The following is a 14306-nucleotide window of genomic DNA, read 5'->3' on the forward strand; positions in this document are numbered from 1 at the left end:
GACCTGGTGTCCCTCCATCTGACTTGGGTCCTCTTACATCCTGTGTCAAACCAATTGTCACCAACCTTGGAGTAAAATGTGACACAGCTCTTAAAATGGACACACAGGTAAATACAGTGGTGAGAAAAAGCTTTTTTCAGCTGAGGCAGCTCTAAAGTTAAACCTTTTATTTCTTTTTGTGACTTGGAGAGAGTTTTGCACGCATTTGTGACCACTCGCCTTGATCATTGTAATGGACTTTATATTGGTATTGATCAGGATTCACTATCACGGTGCAAATGGTCCAGAATGCTGCTGCTCGCCTGCTGACAGGGACACGTAAAAGTGAGCACATTACCCTGTTCTTGCCTCCTTACACTGGTTTCCATTTTAGAATTCATTTTAAAATGTTATTGCTTGTTTTTAAAGTTTTAAATGGCTCCTTCTCACCTGTCAGACCTTCTACACCGATACGCTCCAAAAAGGTCTCTCAGATCATCTGACCAGTCACTCCCTGCTGCCCCCATGTCGAGACTGAAACACCGAGGGGACCGAGCTTTCACTGTTGTGGCCCCCAAACTATGGAACAAACTGCCCCTCCATGTTAGTTTGGCCCCAACACTTGAAATGTTTAAATCACTTTTAAAAACACCATTTTCAAAAGCTTTTTAGGAGTCGTACCAGAGTCAGTTTGTAGTCAGTTTGTAGTCAGCTGTTGGCCACTCTTAATGCTTTTATTTTGTTAATCTTATTGTTTATTTTACTCATGTTTTAATATTTAATTTACACACTGATTTATTTATCTTCTTTTTCATTTATGTATTTATTTTATTTATATTAATTTCATTGTTTGCTTAATGGATGGTTTTTAACTGCTATCTTTGTTTTATTATTGGAAGCACTTGATGAACTTGGTGAACTTTGTTGTTTTTAAAGTGCTATATAAATAAAGTTGGATTGGATTATGGGCTGTACCAGGCTGACTGTGTTACAGAGGACTTCATCCTCTAAGTCAGACAGAAATCTGCTTCCTGTTCCCAGTGTGAGCGTTTGTCAGCCTCACTGATAGAGGACGGCTCTCTCACAGTGTGCAGACATATTTAATGAGTTACTGCTGACAGTCACAGTTCATCGCAGCAGCTGTTTAATATGGACGTGAAAGAATCAGAGATCCAACATGTCCTCTGATCTGGACCCACAGCACTGATCACAGAGTCTGTTACACAGACTGACCGTTCTGTGGTCAAACATGAAGGCATCAACGTGACCTCTGACCTTTATCTACAGTGTTTCAGTCTATTTGAACTTTTTACATTGAGCCTCATGATCACTGTGATAACATGTGATCATTCAGCCCCACGAGTTCATGGATATACTGGAGGAAATGCATCTTTATTAGAAGGACCAGACCTCAGAGCTCACAGTTCCTTTCTTCTATTTGTCTCCAAACACCTTCTCACATTCACGTCTCTGTTCTAGTGTCCATGTCCCGCCCTCTCTCTCTTTGCTCGTTTGTCACTTCCTGTCATTGTAACCAGGGAGATCTGCTGACCCAGGATCAGACACTGAACTGAATTGTAGAAATACCTTGCATCTCCAGGGCCAATCCGAGTCACCATAATTTTAGTCTATTTCTTCGCCTGGACTTATGTCTCTGCTTGCAAATAAGCATAGATGGGGCTTTCCATTGATATTTAATATTTTCATTTTAGCACTTGGACTGATCTGGTTGTCGTTGACAAGTCTGCCTAATGACCCATCTTCTTGAGATGCATCCACACTGTGGGGTTAGGCAAAAAAGTATTAGCTTAACTAGTTTTTGTTAGGAAGCTTTTTTTTTCATAAATCAAAAGCAAAGTGTAATTTAATCTTAATCAAACTACACTGATATAATACGCACCACCAGAGTTTTCCATCAAACTTGAATTCAAACATGAACACCTTCAGGCTGTCATGATAAACTCTGTGTCTCCGCTCACATTCTTCTTTTGTTATGAGTTTACCTCTGTATTCCAAAAGGAAGTCTCCTTTTTGGAATGGAACAGTCGTGAAAATGCCCCGACCTGAATTGCAGAGGCATACCAAGTGAGTGACAAAAGACAAAGTGACAAACTCCAAATCTAATCCAAACTAAAGACCAACTTACCTTTGAAGGCATTTATGTAGTGGATATCAAGTCCCAGTTTGTCCCTTCCAGCAGAAACATGACAGACTGCATCCTCCCGTGGAGGAATGCGTCTCCTTCGCATGTTCTCCTGTACGTTTTGATTGCCTGTATTACCAAAGCATATAAAGTATTACGATTATCGTCATCATTGTCATCATCATCAGTAGTAGTGGAACTAGCAGTAGTGTAGTTTACAGCATAAACACAGCTGACTTATTCATAGTCCTAATTTATGCCTTCTTTTAAAATGTTAAAGGCCTAGTTCTCAAAATGGCGACATGTGACATTTCTGTAATGGCGACTGCAGAGAGTGATACAAGTACTGAAAAAGCTTAGGCATCAAAACTGTAAGAAGTTTTTTCTTCAGGCATATAAATAAATACACGACTAAATACACTTATACCCCTTGCTTTTATTTTAGGGCTGTCAGCAGAATGGACAGACATTGGACAAACTGCCCGAAGCTACTGTTTATCCTGCGATGTGTTGACATTTATGCCAGGTAAAAGAAACTGCATTGAGAGAAATCTTTGTCCACAGTGAAGGTGTAACCCACAACTGTCAACAACAGAACAAGCAGAAGTAAAAAACCGTGCTCCGTTATGAATCAGGGGTAATGGTGCAAACTCAGAAATACTGTGGATAACTTTAATTAAATATTTGAACACATTTAAATTTGTTTCTCTCTGTATTTGAACCATTAATGCACATTTTTGAACATTTAAACACATCATGAACTCTGATGAATTATTCAGTCATTAAAACAAAATGAGTGACTTTAGCGAGGGCTACACATGTATAGTTCAGCAGCAATGAGTCAAACCAATGAAACACACCACTGTGAAGGAGCAATGGCACAGGGAGGCCATTGTGAGTAGGTAGGTCAGAAACATTCAGGCGCCGTGCGCCTTGAGGTTGGCCTTCTTCTGGTCTCTGGAAGGAGGGAGATGATGGCTAAATGAAAAACATGGTCATAATTCTGTTTCCGGGAAGGGTTCACAGATGAGCTGAACTGGAGATATAGACCTGCATGATGTGCTGTGGTATGCGACAGTCAAGGGGGGAGGCAGGGGAGGTGAAGGGAATCCAAATGGGTGGTGGAGAGAGGAGAGATTTTCTGGCTGGAAGTTGCTTGTCAGGGTAAGTGATGTGACAAAACTGTAAACATGAGGAGAAGCAGGTAAGACAAACCACTGACCCGAAGGAAACACTGACGTAAGCAGCCTGTTACCACCATTAGTAGCTGACGGACTGGTGAAGGAGAGATAATGAAGCTGGGTTTAAATGCAGCTGACGAGTCACAGGTAAAGGAGATTGGTCGAGCTCCGCCTCAGGGCGGACGCAGAAAAACACAACCAGCCCCGAAGACACACCACTCACTCACTCAGATCATGATAGGAAGAAGCACTTCAACATAGAAGGAAAGTGCTTGTGTGAATGAAGGATGTTGTATAAAACACTTTGAGTATTATTATACAATATTCATTACTTTAACACTGATGGGCAACATTTTCTGCAAAATAATCATTTGTACTTTTGATACTTTATTCTCAGTTTTCCACAAATACGGTTTTATGTGCGCTGAGGTGTTTTCGTGGTGTTTTATTTCTCCTTTATCTAAAGTAATAGCATGAAAACGTCCTCCACCACTCGTCACTGTCAGCTCAGGGTAAATATTGTTGGTAATAAGCAGGTATTCATTTAACTATAGAAGTAAGAATATTTTACAGTTCTTCAGTGAGGTGAAGACGTCCATGTAGAGAGCAGACAGGCAGCACTAACACTGTTTTAGTCAGATCCAGTTTCTTCATAAATTGCTCAATAGTAGAGCAGGATGTTTATTTTTGTGAGTGTATTGGGGGTGGGGTGGGCATCATCACAGTTTGCCTTTCCTCAGAAGTTACCACACACCACTGCTGTGATGTTGGTCTGTGGACGCCTCTCTGGGTGTTTCCTTCCTGCTCAAAGTTCCTCTTTCCTGAACTTGGTGTTTGTGACAGATGCTGATCGTTTCCATGTGAAGGTAAGTGAAGCAGTCTGTAATGTTTCCTGGCTAACATCAGCTGTGTGCAGCTTAGTTCAGCACAAATCTGCCGCTCCATAGTTCACGGTAACGGACTCACAGCTGGACCAACGAGGCCAAGTGTTAAAAACTCTTCCTCTTTTTAAGGTTTGTGTGTGTGTGCGTGTGTGTTGATTAACATTAAATGTCTCTAAGCAGATGTAAATACTTATTTCCACTGTAGATGATCTATAGTCTGTATATAAAAGATGGCAACAGACTCAGGGTTCATAGTTTGGTTTCTTGAAGCGTTGAGTTGAGTGTTTTTTGTCTGCAGTTTCTGGAAGTTTCAGCTGCTGTTTACAGACACATCTGTTGTCCTGGATGTTTGAAGGAAAAAAAAGACTCTGTTATGAGTCAGTTTGCATGTTTTCAAACGGACTCTGTATTAAATCTCCTTGCCTTGATTGTAAAGTTGGAGTACCCTGAGGTTCAATCCTGGGACCACTTTTATTTTATTTTCACATTCATGATTTATCAAATGTCTGTCAGAACACCAACAACCAGCTGTGTGTAGATAATGCTGTTATTTTTACACAGGCAGAGTTTCTCCAGATTATCAGGCTCTTCTTCCTGCTCAGGTCAAAGGTCCTCATCCTAGTCTGTGTGACATCAAAAACGTAGCAACCGCTTAGCAACCCCACTTCCTGTTTTTAACATCTCTCTGAGTCACTAACAGTCACATGACCACACACAGGAAGTTGACAAACTAGATGAAACTAGAAACTACTTCCTGTGCTTAAACAGGCAGATGTACAGACACAGCTTTGCTTTCAGCTCTGTGGGTCTGCTGGTTTATATCTGATTGGTCTGATTCTGACTTCCTGTACAGCATGTTTAGTCCCAAAATAAAAGAACTTCAGATCTTACTTTCTACAACACACAGTAAAGAAAAAGTAAAGAAGGTAGCAGTAACAATAACAAAGATATGTTTTCAAACAAACAGGCTCAAACAGGCTCCAGCGACCCTGAAAAGGATAAGCGGAAGCGAATGGATGGATGGATGTTTTCAAATAGTTTCAGTAAATCATCCTGTTAAAACTGTGACTGCCACAAGTCCAGTGGCAACCTCGTTGCGGCTCAGGCGGCCTGCCACGGGTCTGGTGGTGGCGGCGCAGCTCCGGTGAGCCACAGTGTAGAATAGCACATGATCCCCGATGTGCTGGCTGTGCTGGACGTGGATGCACTGGCCGTGGGCGACGTGGAGGGCGTCCCTCTGGCACACTGACCTCTGGCCTGGGTTGAGTAGGTCCACGTAGCGCTGCAGCTGCAGGTGGTGGAGAGAATGGTGGTGTAGCGGTTGCAGGCAGGTGAAAGGGTGGTGGTGTAGCAGCTGCAGACAGATGAGAAGATGGCAGCATAGCAGATGCCGATGGTGAAGCAGATGACAGCTGAAGCAGCCCCTCGGACCCTCCAGAGACGACTGATGTCGGACCAGCAGGTGTATCGACCTCTGGCGGAGGGTGTAGATGAGTGGCTGAGTGCACTAAAGACTGAGCTACAGGTAGCAGGGCTGAAGCTGAGCTGGTGGCTGCTGAGCAGGAGACACTGGAATCTGAGCTGGTGGCTGCTGGGCAGCTGACCGAGTTAACAGCTGGGTAGCAGGCTGGGCTACGTCTACAGGCTGGGCAGCAGGGTTTGCATTCACACAGTCCGTGGTTGAATATACAGATGAGGTGAGGGAAGACGAATTGTCCATATTACTCACCACAGCTGGCTGTTGAAAAGTACGGGAATCCGGCTGTGGTGAGGAGCTTCTTTGATGATGCCGGGGCTGACACACCCACACACACCCACCTAGAGACAACAACATGGAAACAGGGGACAGCAGCACCAAAAACACACATGTCCACATGACAATTATTGTCTGAAGGCCAAGAAAGATGCCCAACAGATTTATTTAATCCAGGTGGATCATTTTGGCTTTCCCATATTGGTCCACCTGATTGATCTTTGTTATTATTATTTATTTATTTTATTTTAAGTTATTACAAAATGGACAGACATGACAGGGATATAGGAGAGAGAGAAATAAAGAAAGGGAGGGAAAGAAAACAGAGGGGAAGAGGGACAGTGAGAAAAGGCACACAAAAAATCTGCTGGATCACCTGTTGAAAGAAAAAAAGAAAACAAGCAAAAAGAGAGCGACACAGTAGGGAGACCACAGCAACAACCCTGATAAGTATACGTAACAGTAAATACTAACTAGAAAAATTTGCATTTCCTGCGAAAATGCAGTGTGGATGCTTTAAAGCTGAAGCTGTCTTGTAAAAATAGTTGAAGAAATCAAAGTCAGTGATTAACAAGTTGTTGAATTTTAATTACGTTGCAGAACAACATCAAGTTAACAAAAATGTAATAACTTAGCAGAAATGCAATAACTTAGAAGAAACATAACAATTCAGCAGAAATGTTGTAGTTTACCAGAAGCTAAAACTTAGCAGAAATGAAATAATTTAGAATAACATAACTTAACATAACATAACATAATAAATAAAAGTAGTGTAACCTAGCAAAAATAATATAATTTAGTAGAAAATTAAAAACTTGGCAGAAATATTACAAGTTACCAGAACTGCTATAATTTTGCAGAAATGTAATAATTAGGCAAAACTGTCAACAGATAACAGCTGAAAAGGCTAAAGTAACCTCAAAGTTACTTGTTTATCTGTTAAAAATTACCAGAAACATTAGAAAAGGAAGAAAATCAGCCAGCAGATAAACTGATGTGGAACAAAACCAAGGGAAAATAACAGAGTTTACACAGCTGGTGAAATCTAAAAATGGCAAAAAAACAAAAACGAAAAAACAAACAAAAAAAACCCCAAAACCAGTAGAACATTCAAATATATTTAGAAACATATGATACAAAATATTTACTCAGTTGTTTCCAATGATTACAATAATGGCATACAGAAATAAAAATCCCATTTGGGACAAACAGAAAAATATTAATAGAAAATGCAAATCAAATGAATCTAACATCTATACAAACAATTGAAGCATCTGTTGGAATTGTGAACATATCCTTGTTTGCCATGTTTATGTTTATGGCCCTAAGATGCGCAGACACATGATAGGCTATTAACTGCAAAAATATACACATATATAAACAGCAAGTGAGAGAGAAAAATATATGCTCTGATTTGGAGCTTTGTGTAAATACCATTTGGCAAGGATAAACAACATGTTCCAATGCCACGTTAAAATTTTCATAAGCTTCATTTTTTCAGTTAGTTTACAGTTTCCTGATTTTATGATAAATATGGTACCAATCTACAAAATACTGTCGAAATGAAGTCCACATTTTGATATATTTGAGGTGTAGAGAGTCACACAGCTGAACAATCGATGTGCATATTTAAAGAAACAGGGATCAAATAAAGAACATTATTGTGGAATAAATTACAGTGAAAATAATCACTGCTTTGCGTTAAAGAGTGACTTATGATGAGGTATTAATTGGGTTAACTTTACCTCTAACAGCTTTTCACATAGTGCTGTGACCAGGATGAAATCCATCATAAAGTAACTGTAAACAGTAGAACCATTAGCATGAATGTTATGGTTCTACTCTGATCAAAACAAAAGTCAGCTGTGTGACCTGATATAAAATGATAAAGAGGAACACATATAAATGGATGTGACCTTTATGGACTTTTCAAAATGACTTTATATGTCTGACCCATTATCTATATATATTAGAGCAGATGTCGAAAACCACTGTTAGACCTACTCTATACTAATGTAGTTACTGACACCCCAAGGCAGGATTCATACAAACACACATTATTTATTCTCTTAAACATTTTCTTTTTTCACATTTTGAGATTGTGTAATTTCTATAAAGAATATGTCTAATAGTGCAATAGATATAGTTATTTAAATGTCCATAATAATGACATGATCTTTTTTGTACATCCTACAATTCAAGATTTAGAGCTGTGTGTTTGTATGAATTCAGCTTGCTATACTTATAGACTTAGATATATTAATCCACTATTTACCCAAACAAGTTACATTGTTTGGGTAAATAGATTGGGTTTGTCCTATAAAATAATTATTCAACAATAAAAAAAACCCACAAAAAACATCTAGACATTAATCCAGAGTTCAGTTTCATATGTCTGATATTGTTTGTTAAATCTGGTGACACAAACACAGTCAAAACATCATTGCTAGCGTGACATGTGGTCCTTTTTGCCTTTAACCAATGATATGCTGGTTACTTGGACCAGTTTAGTATTTGCTGTCACAGAGGAATGTTAACCATAAATCCAAAAGACAAAACTGAAAAAAATATGTTAATTGCAAACATGTTTTTGCTTAGTAAAAGGACTGAAATTACATGGAAACTGTCACCTTAAAGCCTCATTGTAAATATCATCACAAACAGATGTTTTACACACAGTTAACAAAGCTCCACCACATCCGATCACTGGATATAAATCTAAAAGAAAAAAAAAATAAATAAAATAAAATAATAATAAAAAATTAACACAAGGGAAGACTTTTGATTTAACAACTAAGCTTAAAATAAATGTTACCTTTGAATATTTGTGGGAAAAATCTGATACTACCCCAAGAATTCAAAGCCACACTGGAAACGATGACAGGCTTGCAGCCCTCTGTCTTCCTGGAGTGAGGTGCCTGATCAGTAGCAGTGAGTTGACAGAAGTCGGTGTCTGTAAGAGTGGCCAAACACTGATACTGTCCACTTACGTAGAGTCTAAGAAGCTGGAATGCAGGCACACTGTACGAGCTTGTTCTAAAAAAATACAGAAAAAGGAACATTTTATTTGTGTTAAGGCCTAAAAACTAGAAATAAGTTATAAAATGGACAATGTTGAAATACCTTATAGGTGCTGCACGCCACATAACCAGAATCCAGAGCAATCTCACACTCACATGATGGTAAGGAAATACACGAGCTCTGCAATGAGGTTTGAATGTCTCAGTTGGGACACTGAAGAACTCAGGAGACAGCAGTACCTGCACAGAGAGACAGAGTAGAAAAAGCATAGATTTGTCATCCATAATGTGAATTAAAACTCAAAAAGTGTCAACAAGTATAATCATTTGTGTGGAATTCTTTATGCAATAAACAGGATTTAAATTAATTAAATGCAATGACATTTTTTTTAATCAAAGATAAAGAATCATACCTCTCTCTGCTCTGAGGATCACTGAGCATCTCTGACAGGAAATACAGTTTCCTCAGTATCAGTCATCATTGATGGTCTCAGAGGTGTGTAGTGTGGCAGCATGATGATGGTCTCCAGATCAGGCAGGAGGTCAGGTGATGGGTGTGTCATCTTCTCCATTGAAGACACACTGGTATGGCAGTTCATAACACAGCAGTCTCCTTGTGGCATGTAGTATCTGTGCAGTCCAGCACTGATGGATCAGGTTTGGCTCAGCAGTTCATGAAGATGGTGTTAAGATGTTGTTGTTTCAGCTGAGGATGGTGAAGTTTGAAGGTTTTCCCACAAAGGAAACAGGACTGTGTGTGCCCTGTCTGAAAAAAATACATCTACAAAACATAAAGTGCTTTTAACACACCACCCACCCTCCCCACCCACCCATCTCAGCCCCCAAGTGTCTATGTAATGCTGGTATGGGGTGTCAGTTACTAAATCTAATTAGTGCGTCAGAAAGCGGGGGCTACACCTAAAGCCCCCGCTTTCTGATGTCTTTGTTTATTAGCAGCTTTTTCCAGCTGCTCAGAGAATTCTGACTTGGCCTTTATCCACCCAAACCCAAACCCACCCGGATAAAGGCCAAGTCAGAAAATGGATGCAGAAACTTTCCATGTACTTCTAAATCAGATTTAATATATATTCTGTAAGCTGTAAAAATGTTTTTCTCTACATAATGTATCATTATAGACATCTCTGGTAGCCTAAAGATAGTTTAAAACTTTTAACATTTTTTACCTGTAAAACATGATAAGCAAAATCTCATTCATCCCAAAAACATTTGATTCTACAAAATTTACTATAATCAAGAAAATATAATTGTCTGTATTTATTCATGTACCCATAATAAATACCTGCATTTATCTGGGATTTATTTATTTACTATTTCATATTTGAAAGCCCTTTGAGGGGAAGCTCTCGTTTGTTGAGCTACATACGTCAGAGTAAAAAAAGTATCCAAAAAGGAGATGACAATTAACATCCATGAAAAAATGCATTAGTAGATTTAGTCATTTAAAACATGAGAATAAAAAATAAATTATGTCCGTTTAATACTTTTTGCAGCATATTTCAGATCTGAGGTGCATGATAACAGAAAGCAGATCTCCCGGCTCTGCATGAAGTACAGCCATGATTTGGTGAAATGATTAATAACATTGCAATAAGAAAGGGTCTTCTTACAGACAGAGTAGGGAAGACAATATGAAGACATAAGATTTTTCAATGAAAAAACTTTTTAATGCTCTACAATCAGTAAACTCTGTAACAAACATGATCTGTAATTGTTTCAAAACTCACCAGACGACTTCATGATTGGCTGGAGGACAGGACACAAAACACAGGGTTGTGGTAACTGTAATATGTTCTCAGGACACCTGAATGTAGACTGTGCTGTGGCTGAGAAATAAAAATGAGGTCAAGCAGGGTGTTCTTGTCTGTAGTGGCAGAAGTGATCAGCTGTGAATACCCTCTCGACTGAAACTGCTCCAGAATCTGTTTTCTTCCACTCTGTAACTGGTTCTCATTAAAATCTCCACACACAATGATTGGGTGACAGTCCATTATTTCAAGTGAATCTAAAAGACTTACCAGGTTTTGCATGAATGGTGTCAAACTGTAGTCTGGAGGTCTGTACACAACAGCAATGAGCGCAGGGAATGGAGCCTGAACCTTCAACACTAAGAACTCAAGATCAGTGACATTATGCAGATACTGTTTTACCTGAACCTGAAAATGATTCCTCAAATACACAACAACTCCACCACCACTTCTGCTGGCCATGTGAGGAAAGTTTGTGTAGGACACATGTCTGTTGCGTTTGAACATGGTGTAGCCGTCCAAATGAAGACTGTCTGCAACAAAGGAGCCTTGGAGGTGAGACTCTGTGAGACACAAAACATCTGCTAAACACATTTCATGATGACTCTTGATGTCACTGATGTGAGATGGCAAACCCTCCGTATTGTGATGGATCAGTGTAAGAGTGTCAGGTCTGCTGGCTGTTTCTCTGACCTGAAGAAGAGGCATCATTTCCTCAACGCTGGCTTGTCTCATGGTTTGGAGTGCTGCAGTTACCTCGGGATTTGCGTAAATCTTTTTCTCATCCAAGTCCTGTAAATAGAGTCCACTGAGAGACGTCACCCTGCTGAGAGCAACATAAGCCATACCAGGTTCAAAAATGTTCTTCATTGAAACTACAGCTGTCTGTGTTGTAAGACCCTGGGTTTTGTGGATTGTGCAGGCAAATGCTAGCTTTACAGGAAACTGTCTGCGTACCGCTCCTTTAAACTTCAGACTCTCCTCTGCTCTCTCAATATAAATCAGATCATCAGATGCTGCATTAGAACTGCGGGTGTTTCTTACAGACTGCCGGTTGTCCATTCTGAGCCCCAGTTTAATTATGTGTCCATCATTTTCAGATTTCACCACCTTTACCAGTATACCAAAAGCACCATTGACCAAACCGTTTAGTGTGTCCAAGTTTCTGGTCAGCATGACTCGAGCTCCTTCAGCAACATTCAGGGTGTTGGGTAAATCATTTCTCCCACCTGTAAATGGTTTGTCTCTTTGTGCCATTCTGCCTGTACATTTATCCTTCTGGAAATCGTCTGCATTGATGATTATAATGTTTGAATGAAGCTTCTTGAGCGTATCTGTGTTGTGGGATTCAACACACTTGTTGGTGGCATAAATGTGTAAGACCTCGATTGGACATTCTTCTGGTGCAGTCACAGCCTGTGACAACAAATCTCTGTCGCACTGAGAAAGCTCATCTGTCTTTTCTTTCACTCTAATCCTGTTCAACATCTCTGCAAAGGCCACATCATCTTTCTGACGCATGATCTCGGTTAGAGTGATCATCTGAAAATGTTCCTGCCATAGGTCAATCTGTTCTGGATCATAAACACAGAGAGGCTTAGACTGTCGCACTGGTGGCAGCTGGTAAAAATCTCCAACAGCTAAAACTGACATTCCACCAAAAGGTCTCTGAGTGCCTTTGATTTGTTTCAGTCTTGCATCCACATAAGCAAAAAGGGGTTTTGAAACCATCGAAATCTCATCAATAACAATAATTTCAGCATTTATAAGCTCAGATCTGACTTCATCCAGTTGGTTACCAAGTCCTTGAATGGGTGGTTTCAGACTCCTGGGTAGTTTGAGTAGGGAATGTAACGTAGAGCCATTGATAGAAAAAGCTGCTGTCCCAGTAAATGACGTCAGTAAAACAGTTGGATTTGATATGTCAGCTTCTTCTGCATTAGCAGGCAGTCTGCTCAGGATCTTTGATGCTTCAGAGTGAATACATTTAATCAGATGTGACTTTCCAGTTCCTGCACCACCGTTGATATAGAAGAAAAATGGATCTGGGTTCAAACCACAAACTCGCTGAATACACCAGTCTCTTATAGCATAGAACACGCAGGCCTGCTTCTGGTTCAGATTCTGATACATTACACGTACCACAGCTGGATCGACTGCAGGTTGTTCTCTGATGGCTCTGATCTCTGTTACAGCATCAGACTGACGACTGTAGTCGGGAACATTCTCCTGTTCGTTCTCATCATCAGAATGTCTCTCAGGAAGATTCTCATCACATTGTAGCCTCACAACTTCAGATTCAGGAGCCAGATTACACCATTCATCAATCACAACATCCCTATTTTGTTCAAACTCTTCCAGTGCACTCTCAATATCCTCAGAGTTCTTCTCATACTTGTCTTTATTTCTCTTCACAACCCTTTTCACAGACTCACTGTGGTCTGAACATGGAAGTCGTACAAATCCTGAGTTGTAGAAGGACTGATAGGTTTGGAACCCTTGTGGTTTCAGTTCCTGCTCTGATCTGTGTGGAAGGTAAAGTCTCAACAGTCGTCCATAATATTGCTCAGGATCTTTTTCCTCTGAACAGTAGTAATACCTGATTATAGCTGGTTTATCATTCTTTCGCCTTTGTACAAATCCAAGCTGGTTTAGAAGAGGAAGCACATCTTTTCCTTCATTTGGACCACTCACCAACCGGCACAGGGCAGCAAAATCAGCCAGTGACATTTCCTCATATTCTGGTGTCTCAGGTCTGCATTTGTATTTATCACTCAAACTTGTCATCCAAATATTACAACTGTCATGTGTTGTGGTTTCCAGGTAGCTCATGGGGCGACTCATTTTTACCGGGTTATCATCTGTTGGTACAAATACAACACTGCGGGAACATTTTTTCATTTTTAGGCCACAGACTCGAGTCACACACTCCTGTGCGCTGATTTCTCTCTTTTTTGAATAAGCCTGCATCACAGCTCTCATTTCATCACATTCATTGACCGTGTTCTTATCAGAGTTGTCAATAACTGTCTTTAGGTATTCAGAGAGGCCAGATTCTCTCTTCGTTATATATTTACAGAGGTATTCTATACATGAATAGGCATTCAATATGAACGAGACATCTAAATTAGAGTTCCAGGCTTCAAGCAGGTGTGGGTTGTAATTGTTGATCCAACAGTCCTTTGGGTCACGTTTTAGAATAAGAGCTGTTTTCTTGTTTATGTCTTGGAGGCATTGTTCATACTCATTCATTGTCAAGTTGCATCGTGACAGAATCTGCTCTATGGTGAGAGAAGCAGCTTCAGATTCCTTCAGCAGGTTCAACAAAGGTCTGAGTTTGGCTTTTGCAGCTTCAGTGTCTGAATCCTCATCCTGTCTCACAATCATTGTTCTTGTGGCTGGCGGTTTTGGAAACCCAAATCTACAACCAGAGTTCACACTCTTAAAGCATGTTTTTGTGTGGTTTTTGCTGTGCTTTTGTAGTTCAGCGACTTTTTTGTGCAGTTCAGGTTGTTTTTCTGGATCAGGGAGTTGAGCTGAGATGTATCTGTCCACAAAGTCACAGACAGTTTGGTCGTCA

General features: G+C 40.1%; 1 long non-coding RNA gene across 1 annotated transcript; it reads right to left on the reverse strand.

Annotated features, from left to right (window-relative positions):
• Positions 1-1706: 1706 nt before the first annotated feature.
• Positions 1707-2285, reverse strand: LOC134643117 (uncharacterized). Its single transcript, XR_010096348.1, has 3 exons — positions 2126-2285; positions 1880-2042; positions 1707-1759 (listed from the first exon to the last, which is right to left on the reverse strand). It is a non-coding gene; the product is annotated as an uncharacterized LOC134643117 (long non-coding RNA).
• Positions 2286-14306: the final 12021 nt, after the last annotated feature.

This window comes from Pelmatolapia mariae, linkage group LG15 (assembly GCF_036321145.2).
Source record: "Pelmatolapia mariae isolate MD_Pm_ZW linkage group LG15, Pm_UMD_F_2, whole genome shotgun sequence".
NCBI lineage: Eukaryota > Metazoa > Chordata > Actinopteri > Cichliformes > Cichlidae > Pelmatolapia > Pelmatolapia mariae.